We start from the raw sequence: 15,519 nt of genomic DNA on the forward strand, positions 1-15,519 counted from the left end.
CAAATCTCTCACTTAACAACAGAAATGTTGGGCTCAATTGTGGTTGTAAGTCGAGGATTACCTGTAATAGTTAAGCAATCTGATCCAATGTATGGTTCCATTAATTCATTCCACCAAATGTCTTCAAAAATCTTCTAGACTACAGAGGGCATCCCCCACCCCCAATTCCCCCAAGTCTGCTGTGGAGAGGCTGAAAATCAAATCCCTACAGTTTTACATATATTTGCTATATGAACTTAAAACCTTATGTTTCCTGTTTGGTATAAAAACATGATAGTAATATTACAAATATAGCTGCCTATTCAACATTGTGCAAAAGGATTTCTGCTCACGCAATAGGATTTGTATTATCCTCCACACACTGTATTCTTGCCCAAGTCCCCCAAATCATCAGTTAATTGGGAAAACAAAAAGAAGGATCTATTCCTATTTTACACTAGTAAATACCAAAGATCAAGGGTTTGTTTTTTTTCACTCTCGGCGGCTTTTAAAACTGTAATTCTATTTCTGTGTCTCCTATATTTTTGTCTGGCACTCATCTTCAAGACTGTTTGACCAAACACTATCAGATCTGCTGATGTCTTTAAATTTACTTTCTCTGAATGGTTCAACTTATAGACTGTATCATCGTTCCACATTTGGCTAAGTGTAGACAAACTTTTACAGCCATCTGTTTATGAATTATGTCTACCATGATGATGGATGATACAACTGATATAGTTGGTGCAGGCTGTGTATTTGTGGATCCCTGCCGTTAATAAACTTTCCCTGTAATCTTTAATTCTGTCCTTTGTTCTGGAAACTTGTACTAAGTTTCTTAAGTCATTCTAACTCATACAGGCGAAAAAACTTTTCCAGAAAAAAACAGTTTTCTTATTGGCCAACATAATAAAAATACAAACAGTAGCGCCATTGTTTTAATTGCAGCTGCTCAAATTCACACAAAAAGCTATTCTTAAAATAGTTGTTGATTTGCTGATTTGAGATTTTGCTTTAGAGTAATCTACTGGATTATCTGTTTATAATTTGATTTAACAGATATTTTAAATTTGTAACTGGATTTGTATTTTACATTCTAATGTTGTTCTGCAAAAGGGTACACATCAGTGTTATATATCAGCACTTTTACTCTGGAAAATTGCAAAGGCTTTTAACTAAACACTAACAACTATTCCTTTGCTACCATACGACCAATTTAAAAGTTCATACAGAACTTTGCTACAGAAACTTCCAATTATCCAGAACATGCACCACCATTCCAATTTGCCACCTGATTTACAGCTACACAGTGGCTCAAATTCCACCACAAAAAGATGACTCAGAGTGTGCAACACTTTTCAAAATGCGAAAATGGCAACTCCTTTTCAGTGCAAAACTTTTATCAACAAAAATACACCTAACCTATATGTAGCCTCCCAAATCTGAACAAACTGTGCATCTTCCCCCAGAAAATATTTGTAATTATTTTTCATAATCTATTTGTCTGGTCAAAATAAGCCTTACAAAATACTCCTGAGTCTCTGCCAATTAAAAATCATTCAACACCTCCATCCTTTAATTCATATCCATACAGCAGAAGTTTTACTGTAGTACATGGCATTATTGACAGGATATTAAAGTTCTACGGCTAGTTTATATTCTGTTTTCACTTTAAATTCTGATTTAGTGAGAGTACAAATTATAATGATCAGCTCTCTGTGGCTACATACAAGGAAGTATCATGTGGGGGATTTTTCAGTGGAAGTTCCCAGCTAACATCAGTCATTAGCTAAACAAGATAGTACTGTACTTCTAAGCTCCTGTTAAGAAAACTTTCTGATAACAAAACAGGGATGGAAGCAGACTAAAAAGGTGTGTTGCCAATGATTTGAATGTTCTGGAAAGCAAAGACTGCTGTTGCTAAGATAGAAGGTATGTACTCTGCATCAAATCCATGTATTAAAAAAGGGTGTGGATTTTATAATTCACTTTACATTTAGGGCCTACTTCCTCTACGTGCTTTGGTGTAAATAATTACAGTTGGGCTACCTGCGATTATTCTGTCCTTTCATAATTTTATAAGCAATAAAAATATTAACTCTGCAATTGGAATTACTGATAAAAACCTGGGACTGTTCTTTAATAACATCTCCCCCCCCAAATAAAAGCATCACAACTTGTTAAAACAAATCAGAATTCTAAAACGAATACATGTTTTTTTAAACTGTATCTCTGTTCATGAGGATACCAATTCCTTCTCCTAGCTATCTTCCATCTGCAACAGAAATTTTCTCAACTTCTTCCTTTAAATCGAGGCAGCATTTACTAATCCGAAACACACTAATTAATTAATAGATTATTAATTTATGATTTGTCACAGAGTCAGCCAGATGTTCAAACTGGATTTGGCATTTTTGTCTACCTATTGAGTCCTTTCCAAGGACCTGGGATAGGCAAATGTGGATGTTTGATGGTGTTATAGATATCATTGCAGGATGTAAGCTGTTCCAAGGAAAGCTGCCTTGTTGTTGTTGTTGTTGTTGTTGTTGTTGTTGTTGTTGTTGTTGTTCAGCTATTATCATGCTGGGCCCAACAAACTGTAAACATTTTATAATGGTGACTTAGTTTTATCTGTAAGGAAACTGTATTTCAATGTTGACAACATCAGTATAAATGCAGTAGTCTCAGCCCATTAGAAGTAGAAACATTTCTCGTGCTACTCAAATTTGTTTCCTAGAAAACTTCCCAGTATTAAATTATACCCAAGTAAAGATTTAACTTAGTTGTCACCCAAAATAAACATGCTTTGTTTTGCTACATGAAAAACAAGACAGAGTTAGAAAAAAATTAACCTGCATTCACCCCTAATCTTAACTTGGAAATTATGCTTCCCTGAACAGAGGAACCTACCTCTGAGTACCCCTAAAAACCTATGGTAACAAGAGTACCATCCACAAACAGGGAAGTTCTGTGAAAACAGGCAATCAGCTTTTTAAAAATGTATTTTAAATATTGTTACCTTTTGTGCAATGATTCTTCTGGTACTGAAGAAAATCTTAAGAAACATGATTAAGCACATCAAAATAATGCAAGAATAATAAAACAATGGCTGTTAACTAGTTCAGCTATGCCATCATGAGCTCTCAAATGCTGGGGGTAAATAAACAGATTTTCATTTCACAGCAATTGCTATTCAACCATAGCAAAGTTGGCACGTGCTCAATTTCTAAAGCAGAGAGTGTTTCAAAGAAAGAATGATACAATAGAAAAGTTCTTTCATGCTGATACAAGTGAATGTCTAAAGCATGTGGAACAACCAGACTGGCTTTTAATTATTACTAGGGGAATAAGCAATATAACCATCTCTACAGAATGAGGTCTCCCACCCATTAATTTCAACAATATCACAAGATTCGCTAATACAATTTTGTGTTTAAGGGAGGGTAACGGTACAAGAAAAGGCTCATCTAGAAGTATCCGGTGTTGGTAAGGGATAAGAATAAATTCTGGCTTTGAAAGTTCTCTCTCTTCTCTAAGCCTAACAGTGTCTAAATTAAAAGTAGATATGCTATTCACATAATCTGCTGGTCGCTTTTTTTCCAAAATGGACCTGTTACATAGAGTTCATACATTTTAAAAATTCTTTTTATTTTTCCAGGCTACACTTTAGTGCCTTTAACATTTGTACAATAGCTTGCAATAATATACATAATCATTATATCAATGCATAATTATGTATAATGTATCAGGCATCGCAGCTTTGTGATAACACACCAAAGTCTTTTCCTTTTTCCTTTTTTTTTTGCAAAATATACATCTACACAACTTTGATAGAGGATAAGAGTTTTTTCTGTGGTAAGATTCTCTTCCTTGTTAAAAATCTTTCCAAAATCTATATATGGTCTTGTTTGTTCTAATGGCATCAACTATAACCTCCTGTTTTCTTCAGTAAAACAGGAGTAATGGTTTTAGATCACAGAAGAGCAGAATTGTTCCACTTTAGGCCGCCATAAGATCTGCCAATCAAGACGGGCTTAATTTTCTCAGGATTCTGTTGCAGCAAGCAAGGTAGGCTGCAAACATATATGAAAGTTGAGCAGTTTCCCTTATTTCCAACTGAATCTGTCTGTGATCCATCTGTTTCCCTCCTTCCTGCAAAGGCAGCATTACTAGCTTTTCTGGTTATCAGAGATACACTTATTTTTTTTACATATCTGTTGCAGAAGCCAAATATTTAGCCATCAATATAATAAAATAAAGCTTTATACAAGGCAGTGTCCAAATGTTTAGTCTTTATGTTGCAATTAAAGTATAACAAGTAAGTCACTATCAGCCACCAAACTAGTATTAATGGGAAATACTGAAAATGTCAATAGTCTTGACTGGTAAATGTTCACCTATGATGTTCTACATCTGCAGAAATCACTAAATCATAGCCAGCTAAATCTTAACTCTAGTATGATGTACAACCCCTATCCCCGTAAGGTTCAGTATGTTTGATACCAATTTATAGTTCAATAGGAGGTCCAAACCCATAAAACTGAGACAAGGACAGTTGTGCTGGTTTCAAATATTCCAACAACTGTTCCAGGGTAGCAGAAATAACAGAAATCTCTACCCATGGCCTGCTATCTGGTGGTCATCCAGATTTTTGTAGGCCAGATATGATAGGTGGAACAAATAACTGTCAGGGTAAGCAACAACTTCTACATATGCAAGGTTCTAGATGTCCATTATGGTGGGCACTTCCCTGCAGCTTAATTTAGAAATTAGTAACTAGGGTACTGCTTGATTTGCACATTTGGATCACTGCCTCCTGCTATTCTCTGGATATGGAACAGGATTAAGCTGTGCTCTTCCCAACCACTGTATATTAGCTGGAAGATAAAAGTGGCCTCAGTTCAACTAAAATGCTGGACTTTTCCTGAATACAACAACCGATTGTATTGCACACAATAATGTCGTAATGCTGTGCTTTCTTACAGGGTGTTTTTCCGATTGTTTGATATTGCCTAGGGAAAGATTGGGAGGATTTCCGGGTGGTCCCCCGACCTTGTATTCCGAGAGGCCAAAGGGAGAATTACCCGTTTCTCTCACAGGGGAAACAGAGAAGGCAGCCGCAAGGAGGAGCGCAAGGCCGACGACCTTCCTGTTGTCGGCTTCAACCTCTCGCTAGGCGGTGGAGCGACCGGGGCGCAGCAGCAGTAGCAGCAACCCAATTCTCCCGGTGCGGGCGGGCAAACCACGGGCAGAGGCTCTTCCTACCACTTTTGTTTTTCCCTCGCTTCCCGCTCGGGAAACCAGCAGGCCCCCCCGGCCGCCCCTTCCTCTCCCGGCGGGAAAAGTTCCCCCTGCACCGGGCTGCCCAGGCAGAGGCAAGAAGACGGGCGAGGGAAAGCTGCGAGAAAGAGCCCATTTTGCCCTCTTTCTCCGCCTAGGACAGGCAGAGAAGAGCCCGTCGGGGAACCAGGGAAGCCCGCGGGGAGGGCGGCAAGCAAGGCCGAGATCCACGTCCCTGCCACCCCCGCCGAGCTAGCCCAGCTGCCGAGAGCTGGCAGGGCTTGTACGCGGCGGATCACATGGCGGCGGCTCAGCAGGAAGTTCGCTCTGTTCCTGGGTGGCGCGTCGGAGTTTCGGTCTTGCTCCGAGGCGCTCGGAGCGCGTAGCCGATCACGGTGGGGGCTTCGTAAGTTTCTTCTCGCCTTTTATAAGTCAGAGATCGCCCGCTTAAGCGGCCGAGCCCGCAACTTTTCGCCGACGCTTTTTTCACTGTATCGCTACGCTTTTTTTTCCTCCAAGCCACATTAGCACCCAAGTTCTTTTCCTCTCGGCTCCCCCCAAAGTTTCTTTCTCTTTTCCCCACCCCACTTCTTTATACTTCAGCTAGCAATTCTGCTTCCGTTTTTCTTTCCATTTTTAAGCCCTTCCCGGGACTTCTTAGCTTTTGATGGGCAATCTCTTCACACAGGAAAACAAACAAACAAAAAAAAAAAACTTTATCTAGCTGCATTTCGAAAGCTGCCTTCGGACCTCTAACCGGGCGGTTGTAAACAAACAAGCTTTCTTTCTGGTCCGTCTCCCCTAATCCGGGTAGCGAGGAGCGCTCCCGATTTGGTGTGTTGGGCGAAGGAGATGCGGCTTAACCCGCGTCCTGTGTTTTCCTGGCCGGTTTTTGCCATTGTTTGCCAGGGCCTTTTGGGGTCACAACGCCAACAAGGGGTTGTGGATTTCCGCGCGTCCTGTCATTCATAAGATTTTTCTCACAAAGGCGGAAAAGTACCCGGAGGCTCAAGTGGGGGGTGGGAGAGGCGGCTGGAGTGGCTGCTTTGTCTAAAACCAGTTATACCTGGAGCAAAGAAATCACCGATTCGTTTCCTCTTATAAGTAACACACAAAACACATTTGGGTGTCTCGTAACCTCCGGGTGTTTACAACCCAATTGCGGAAGGGCCGAGGACCGGAGAAAACTTCCTGTTCCGGAAGCCTTGAACCCCAGACCGTGGAAGTTGTTTTTTGTTTTGGTTTTTAATTGGGAAACTCCGAGAAATTCCAAAGGGCGAGTATTTGGGAAACCAGTCTGCTCTTTCTCCCTAGATTGGATTGCGAACTGGAATAGAAACCCTGAAGGCTGTGAAGTTCTTCCTTCCAGTTTCCCTTAATGAAAAGTTTCCATCTTTGTGGTGTCAAGAGAGGTGGAAATTACACTGCTGAAGCCTTTTCACGATCATCCAGTGAACACTTATTTCCTGAAAGTAACAGAACTAAGTCGAATTAATTGCTTGCTAAGAAGTTTAGTGTGGTGTGTGAATCCAGCCATACATTTTGTATCCTATTTATTATGTTCTCTGAGTGCAGTCAATTGTGAGTGGTTTTGGAGAAGCCACAGCTAAACAAACATCATGGTTCTGTTGAAATCAGTGGGAATTATTTTTATTTTAAATCATATGCACCTTTATGAACCTTTAATCATAGGTTTTAACTAAAAGAGCTAGGTTCACATTTCTGTATTCATGTACATTAATTTAGAAGAAAACTCCTTTAAAGTGATGGGAATCCATTTTAGTTAGATTCATGCGAAGAACAGGGTAAAATATGCTCTGATTGCTTTCTGAATATGATATGCAAGTGTAGCTTCCCCCCCCCTTGAATTCAAGAACATTAGTCTGCTCCTCAAGATGAAAATGCTATGCCTTTCCTTCTAAAATCTACAATCAACTGACTTTTTTTTTAATGTACGTATGGTGCCTTCCAGTCAGTAATGATTTCTAGCAACTGTCCTCTAGACAAATCCCCACAGTTTTCATGGCAAGATTTTGGAAGTGGTTTGCCCAACCGCAATCAGATTGATCACATTTTGGGCGCTTGGCAACAGGCCCACATTTATGGCTGTTTGCAGCATCCCTTGGTCATGTGATCATGATTTATGACTTTTTTTGCCAGAAGCAGGCATTTATTTGGTTTCGAACAAAAAAAAATCACAACAAACAATGGGTTTGCCTAAGGACCACCACATTCACTTAACAACCACTGCAAAAAAGGTAATGAAATCAAGTGCAGTTGTGTGGTGATCTAGTTAATGAGCAGCATGACCTACACCGATGTCCATAATTCCAGGCTCAATTACAGTCGTAAATCAAGGATTGCCTATAGAGCCTGACAACTTTAGAAGGTGGGTCTAAGAACAGAGCTGAGTCTGTACATACAAAAGCCACAGGTGGCACAGGTGGCAAGAAAAGATTGCAGCAGATTGTGTTGCAAACCACACCAGTTTATTCATGATGTATATACTGACAAATCCTGAATTATGTTATTTGAAAAAAGTCCATTCCTCTCTCCAAATCTAGAATTAGAAAAAAGATAGGGCTGAAAGGTACTGACAGAACTCAACTATCATTCTCAGCCATAATCAAGGTTGCTTAGTTTCAGTTTAGTATATTATGTGCTTGTTCAGCCACCATTTTTAAGCAAACTAAGCTTTGGGTGATTTTGAACCCCGCCCAATTCAATATCTCGCCTCTGAAAAATGGTCATTGAAAGTATCTGTTTAAACCGTTAAACGACTTAAGCATTTGTCATAATAATGCAGATGCTGAAAACTTCGTAGAGGAGTTAAAAATTTCTGTGAGATTTTTATTCTATCACTTTAACTACTACACTGATGAGTAAAGCGTGTATGAGTGTAAAAACCTGCTTGTATTCTGATGCTAGGATTAAATTCTATCAAAACATGTCAGAATTACTTTCAGCAATGAACAAAAGAGAAGAGCTGTATCTCCTAATTATAATAATTAATTTTATGCAAAATTAAAGAATTTCAGTTAAGTATGATCATCTTAGATATTTTTAAAAGGAAAGTTATCACACACATATATGCATGGTAGAAAATAACATCTTTTTAAGCAAGTTTCTATTTCATAATTCCTGCAAAGAAGATGCAATATAGTATATGGATGTAGAATAAGCTTCAAACTAATTAATACAATCATTGCTCCAATTTCCTTTGGGTACTAGGTAGCCTTTATGATTGTTCCCTTGTATCCCCACAACTGTCTTAGGAACGTCTTCTTCTGAACCTGGCTTTAAAATGGCAGGCTTGGCAGTCACAATTGCAAAAAATGATAGATAGAATGAAGACTAACTCTGATTTCATTCTCATGCATTTCAATGTCCTTGTCATCCTCCAGTCTCTCAATTAACAATTTCATCCTTCAGTCATACAATTTGATAGTTGTTGAGGTTATGTGGCAGTTACATGTTAGGTTTTAGAGGTTTTAGAAGAATAACACAATTCAGGGGGTTTGAGCTCTCTGAGCTAAGAGATTCTGACTTGCTCAGAATCAACTGTGAATTTCATGACTAAATAGAGAATCGGAATCAAGCTCCATGTCCAACAGTTGTAGACTGCTTACATGTATATTGACTAGACTGTTCTTAACTGTGATGTTCAGTTTGTTTGCTTTTCCTACACTGCCATTCTTCTTTCCATACTTCTTTGCATTGGTGTGGGTTTTTTTTTTCTTCTGTCTGGTTTTGCATCTCAATGAGCTACTTGGATATTCAGGTATTATCTTTTCCTCTGGTTCAATGAGCTGGTGAATCCAGTGAAATATTTCTCTCTATTTTGTGTACTTCTCTTTGTTGGTGAGCTTTGGTATGGTACACATTCCTTATATTCTTTGTTATAAATAACAGTATTTGTATTTTTATGTTGTTGACTTGAACAAAAAAAAAAAAGCTACTCCTAAGTAGCTCGGGAGTAGAGATTCTGACAGGACAAATCTTCCATTTCTTTAAAGAAAGAGATAATTTTTTCTTTGCTGGCCAATGGGACAGGTTGTGGAGCTTTTCTTTAAAAGAATACTCATGTTTCAAGGGAAAAAAGGCTGACCCCAGAATGGCAACTCTGCATAGCACATTACAGAATATTCATTTCCTACCAAAAAAAAAAAAGAAAGAAAGAAACCCTAACAATTAAATTAAAAACATTTTCTAAACATTCTAAACATTTCTCAAGTGAGAATGCTGAAATTTCATTCAATTTCTTTTAGAGTTTTAGAAGTCTTGCTTAATAAAATCATGCAGCATTTAGTGAACTTGCAAGATTTGGGGCAATTTTCTGGGAATGAGATGATCTGTTGATGCTTACGGTCCAAACATGTTCGAAAGCTATGGCAGTATGGAAAAATCCTTCTCCATATTTCTTTTCCAGATGATTGAATCTCTAGTTTATGTTGACTTTGATTTTTGTTGCAAGCAATGTACCTTTCTTGGAATAGTGTATCTCAAAAACGATGAAGTTATTTTTTAAAAAAGAGTATCCTTAAGGATGCTCATAAAATTGTCCTATGATATTAGACAATGTGCTAAAAATGAAATAATGAAAAGCATTATTTTGTAATGCACCCATTACTTTTCTATATGGGTCTTATCTGTCCCTTATAACTGAGACTGGAGGGGGGTGTCCTAGGTTTTCAGTAGCTTGTGGTAAGAATTGCTTCTTTTTATTTCTTCAAGACAACTTGCAATAATTTGCTAAGCAGTGCATAGGTATTTTTAAGATAATTATGAGGCAGCTTCAAAACAGCATTGCATGCATCAATGCACATTAAATAACATACTTTAAGTGGACAGATGTGACCCCAAATAATATTCATTTCATGGCATGAAATATAAAAATCAGCCACTTTTCTGTTTAAATTACTATTCATACCTTTGAAAGGAATGGGGAAAATGAGGTTAAAAATGATAAATGTTTCACCAGGATCTCACTAAGTCTAATTTGGATTATTATTTTGGAGAACTGTCTTCCACTTCTATTTCTGATGGTCTTACCTATTTAAAAAGCTGCATTGGCACAGTTGTCTAGCATTTTTTTAAAGGAAGCTCCGTGAAACAATAAATTTAGAAAAGAATCCAGTCTTTCAAGAAAGTTTTCCAATCATTCAAGTTAATGCAGTGTAGCTACAATATTTCTATTATTCCCATTATCTGAATACTGTATAGTAATAATTCTTCAGGGGTCAAACAATTACTGATTAAGAGAAGTGAGTTTTTGGATCTGGTACAGAAGGCAGCTTCCTTTTCAATTTTTAATTGTGTTGGATAACTGTTTTGACTCTGCTTCTGATTTTCCTGCATAATGATTTAATTTTAGATGTCTGGAAGTTGAGCAACTGGACTTCTTTGCTTTGTTGCTTATTCGAGTAGCTTCTTCAGTCTTGGGTTAGATAAAACTTGAATAAACAGTGAATTGTTTCAAACCAAAAAGAAGTCCAATTGCCACGACTCAACTTCCAGACAACTCTACCTGGATGACTGAGAATCTTCATTGACTTAGTTTTAGATGGTTTTCAAAGCAACCTTTCTCAACTGGGTACCCTCCAGAGGGATGGGACTTTGATTTCTGCCATTTATAGCTAACATCATCTTTTGCTGATGCCAGATGAGAATTATGGAAATTGAACTCCAACACAACCAGAAATCCTGTTTCGAAAAACTGTTTTAAAGACTTCCACTGCCATCTCACATCTGTTTACTAATCTCTGAGGTCAATGCGGTTAAATCCCAGATAACTTTTTCCCCATTTGATTCATTTGTATTGAATTGCAACTGATATGGCATCTAAACCCACCTCCAGCAAAGTTTTAATCCATTACATCATTTCTTGAATGAGAACGAAACGTGTTCAGCGAAAAACAAAGGAAATCCAGTTGCCTTTTGAAAAAGCACTTTTGGGATGCTTTTACAACAGGGATTTTCAAACTTTTACAGGCTATGGAACCAGTTAGTTAAGAAAAAAGAATCCCTGATTAAGAGACAAAGCTCTAATGCCAGAAAATTGAGAATAAAATTATGTTCACTATAACTTATTTATGCAACTTTATGTATTTCATGAAATTGGATGCACCAATTACTGTCCCAGAAAGTCTATCCATTCTTAAGTCAATGTTCCTCAATCTTGGCAATTTTAAGATGAGTGACTTAAGCATGCTGGCTGGAGAATTCTGGGAGTTAAAGGTCACACTTCTTAAAGTTGCCACAGTTGAGAAACTCTGTTATTTTAAATGGAAAATTAAAGATTTCAGCATACAAAAATTAAAACTAGAATTACACAATTCTAGTTACACAATAGGAGGCTGATGTTTCAACCAAGCAAATCAAAGTTCAGTGATTGGGATATGATTGTTATTCTTGAGAAATAACTTTTGGTTTGTCTTTAAACTCTCACAGAATCTCATCAAGTTCTTGCAGATTCCATGGAAAAGTTTCCAAACCCACTTGGGCAATCTGTGAGCAAGGCTTGGACATTATTTTCAAGGGGGTAGGGAGGTGAGCAGATACAAGCCTGCACCTTCAGCTTCCTTTCATATAGTATAAATGTAACCCATCACACGCATATTGCTTTGAGATTTGTATTTTCTAGACAGGTGTGTAGTTTATTTTCTATGCATATATAATTCATATTGGGGAGCTGCCTGTCCTATCAATAGTTCTTGGTCCTTGATCTCTGCGTTGGGATCAGTTATTTCCCTCAAAAGGATGGGAAGGCGACTTGGAAGCTATGGCCTCCTGTTGTGATCTTCAAGGCCCCCTAAATCCTCCCCCTCCTTTACCTCCAATGTTGATTCCTGTGACAAAATATAAGTTTGGATGCTTTCAAGAAGAAACAATGCCCACAGATTGTGTACAGGTAGTCCTCGACTTACAACCACAACTGAGCACAAAGTTTCTGTTGCTAAGCGAGACAGTTCTTAAATGAATTTTGCCCCATTATACGACCTTTCTTGCCTCAGTTGTTAAGTGAATCACTGCAGTTATTCAGTTAGTAACACAGTTGTTCAGTGAACCTGGCTTCCCCATTGACTTTGCTTGTCAGAAGGTCACAAAAGGGGATCACATGACCCCGGGACACTTGCCAAATGTCTGAATTTTGATCACGTGACCCTGGGGATGCTGTGATGGTTGTAAGTGTGCATAAAGGTTGTAAGTCACTTTTTTTTCAATGCCACTGTAACTTCGAATGATCACTAAATGGTCACTAAATAAACTGTTGCAAGTCAAGGATTACCTGTACTATATTTGCACATTCTTTTTTTAAAAAATCTATTTTTCTCCCAAAGAGTATATTTTATGCTCCCTTGTTTATTTCAAAAAATTTTTAAAAGGAAGTACCGATACCTAACATGGAAGCCCTGCGAAGCAACTGCCATAATCAAGGCCAAGCATCCATTTCTCTCCCTAGCTCTAGTCCTGCCTGGCTGAGTGACCTGATGCATTAATTATTAAGAAGATGCTCTCATTCCCATTTTGAAGACACAACATTTGGCAGAACAACGCAAATGTCTTTATAGTCGTCCCCCGTCCCCCCATTATGGTGTGAATGCCAATTTGTGACATTTATCAAACTCTGACACATTTGGCTACTGTTGGGTTGGAAAGCTCAGCAGTTGTAGAAATATAACACCATGGCAACAGTTGTCATAAATATAGAATTAATAGTTCCCTAGGGCTCTAATCCTGTACCTTTTTCTCAAGGGATTCAGTGGGGCTCACTTTTGAATTAACATGAGCATTGCTGGACCATGAAAGAGTATAGAAACAGGAGACGTCGGCAGTAAGGTCAATATGTCTTCTCAGTCTTACAAGAGGGAAGAGTTCATTTTAGCCCAATCAAGTGAAGCACTTGATTAGTCCTCTGCAACAAAAATACTGAGTAATTTTTGGCCTTTCATTCAGATCCCACTCCTTCAGGATGGTTGCACAATGGATGGAGTCGACTGGAATTAACTCTTTGGCCTTTTGTGAGTTCTGTCAAGCGATTCAGATAAGCGATTAAAAGCTGGAAACTCAAATCTCTTAAGCAACCACCTTGAGCCTACAAATTGCAGTAGATTCCTTAAGTTTGGTGACGCTTATGAGTTAACTGGCTTGGGAATGCACTATTAGAAATCTATAAACCATTATGTTTCAGCTAAAATGAATGCAAAGGATCTGAGCAGGAGTGAGTAAGGACTCCTTAAAAAAATAGTTTTCCCTCAATGATAAATAGGGAAGCAAAAGAATGCTGGTGCCAAAGTTGACTCTGTTTAAATTAGAAATTTGTCACATTTAATTAATTATGTTCTGGAAGCTGTTCTTGTTTGTTTGGTATGAAATCTGAGGAAAGATAATTGGTTTTGGTTTTTCAACTAGCATTAAAAATGTGGTTAAAGAGAACAGTGCAACATTTTGATCTACACAGGGAATAAGGAATGTTCCAGTCCATAGTAACCTTCATTACTGGTATTGCATTAGATGGTCTCATATTTTAAAAGAATTATAGTGGCAACTTGAGTATTTTCCTTACATATTCACACTACATCTTGTATTTGTGTTGTCACATGGTAGCGTGCTGCAAACAGGCTTAGCTAATAGATAAATATCTTAAGTGCTTTGTCCACTGATCATTTAAGGTTTAAAATAACACTTTTCGATTTTTAACAATTTTTATTCCATTATAAGTTTTACTGTAATAGGGTAATATTAAATGGGAAATTATATTTGACTGCTTTTAGTTAGCAAGTTAAATTGTCTCAAAATTCAATAATTCAAAAGACAGCCCATTGTAATAGCAAAGGATTTTGTAAATTGCAAATTACAGATGGCTTCTTGGATAGCCCAGTTTCAATATTTATCAGTCTGTTTATAAGGTACCCTCATTGTAACTTTTAAGGCATATGTGACTTGGATTAAATTAACTTGAAACACTGCTTTTTCATCTCATGAATTTATCTAGATGTTTAAGGTTTTTTGGGAAAACATTTTTTTTCCTCCACTGACTTTTTAAAGTCACACTTAGTGGGAAAATTAAGAAAGGCCTTTTGAATGGTTTTTCCCAAGTCTTGAAATGTGTCTCCAAGATTGGTCTATTTCTTTCTCTGTTAATAGAGATGTTTCTATTAATTTAAGTGTTTATTGGATTGTTGAAGAGAGTTTTAATCAGGTCATTCTCTTTTTTATGATTTTTAATACTCTTTTAATTTAATTAAACTGTATAATTACATTAGTCATTGAGTACCATTTTCAAAAGAAAAATAACTTTTTTATAAATAAACAGTCTATATATAGATTGCTAGATCTAAACATTAAAGACTGTGGCAAAGGGTGGTGTGCCTATGACAATTTGATGTTGGGTTTTTCCTTTGTTTATAACTTTTTAAATATCAACTCTTATTAATTACCATTAGAAAACAAATTGCTGGGCTCGATGGACCTTTTGATTAAAGAAAAGGATCTTCCAACTGTTTCCTTTGGAATAAATTCTCTCCTTTTTACTTTTTCTTGCTCTCTTCCTATAAGCTTTCTAGCAGTAACTAATGCTCTTTTTCCTTATCACTTCAGCTTTTCAAAAGAAAGATACAGTGGTGTCTTAGGATCTGAATGCATATCAAGCTTTTTCATTTTTGTTTTCCAGAAAAGGGCAACATGTTGCAAATCATGCACATTCTGGATTCAAACTCTTGCAAATCTTGCATCTTTCTGACCTGGTTCATAAGCCAGGGTTTGCTTAATTATGATTTCTTAAATAAACCACAAATGGCTGTATTCACACAAGGTAATATGCCCAAACTACACACTTACCTTCATGGCTTAAACCAGCAATCCCCAATCCCCAGGCCGCAGACTGATACCAGTTCGAGACCTATTAGGAACTAGGCCACGTAAGCAGCAGATGAATGAGCAAAGCTTCATCTGTGCATGCTCAGGATCTATGTTGCATGAGAAACCACCACTACCCTGGTCTGAGGAAAAATTGTTTACCATGAAACCGGTTCCTGGTGCCACAAAGTTGGAGACCGCTGGCTTAAGCAATAAATCAGCCCTACTGATCTTCCAGAAAAATAGATGATGACTTCAGCCTTAAATATTTGTGGTGGTTCCCAAAATGTGGGCCATGGACTCCTTGGGGGACTGTGGAGTTATTAAAGGGCATTCATTTATACATCGAACATGCAAAACAAAATGAAAAGCATTCACAAAGATCTATAAATACTGCTTGGG

The 15,519-nt window shown here is 37.7% G+C and overlaps 1 protein-coding gene across 13 annotated transcripts in view; it reads left to right on the forward strand.

Moving 5' to 3' along the window:
* The first annotated feature begins 3,772 nt into the window (after positions 1-3,772).
* Positions 3,773-15,519, forward strand: part of TANK (TRAF family member associated NFKB activator) — a 40,945-nt gene continuing 29,198 nt past the window's right edge. For 3 of the 13 annotated variants that reach the window (XM_034426121.3, XM_034426168.3, XM_034426176.3), the window contains exon 1: positions 3,773-5,665. The gene's annotated coding sequence lies outside the window, so the exon portion shown is untranslated. Of the gene's footprint in view, positions 5,666-6,573; positions 6,732-11,709; positions 11,809-12,994; positions 13,281-14,928; positions 15,074-15,519 lie in introns of those variants that run through there. The other 10 variants (XM_034426131.3, XM_087881957.1, XM_034426159.3 and 7 more) reach the window with 8 other exon arrangements.

This window comes from Pantherophis guttatus, chromosome 1, assembly GCF_059756535.1.
Source record: "Pantherophis guttatus breed Tessera chromosome 1, ASM5975653v1, whole genome shotgun sequence".
NCBI lineage: Eukaryota > Metazoa > Chordata > Lepidosauria > Squamata > Colubridae > Pantherophis > Pantherophis guttatus.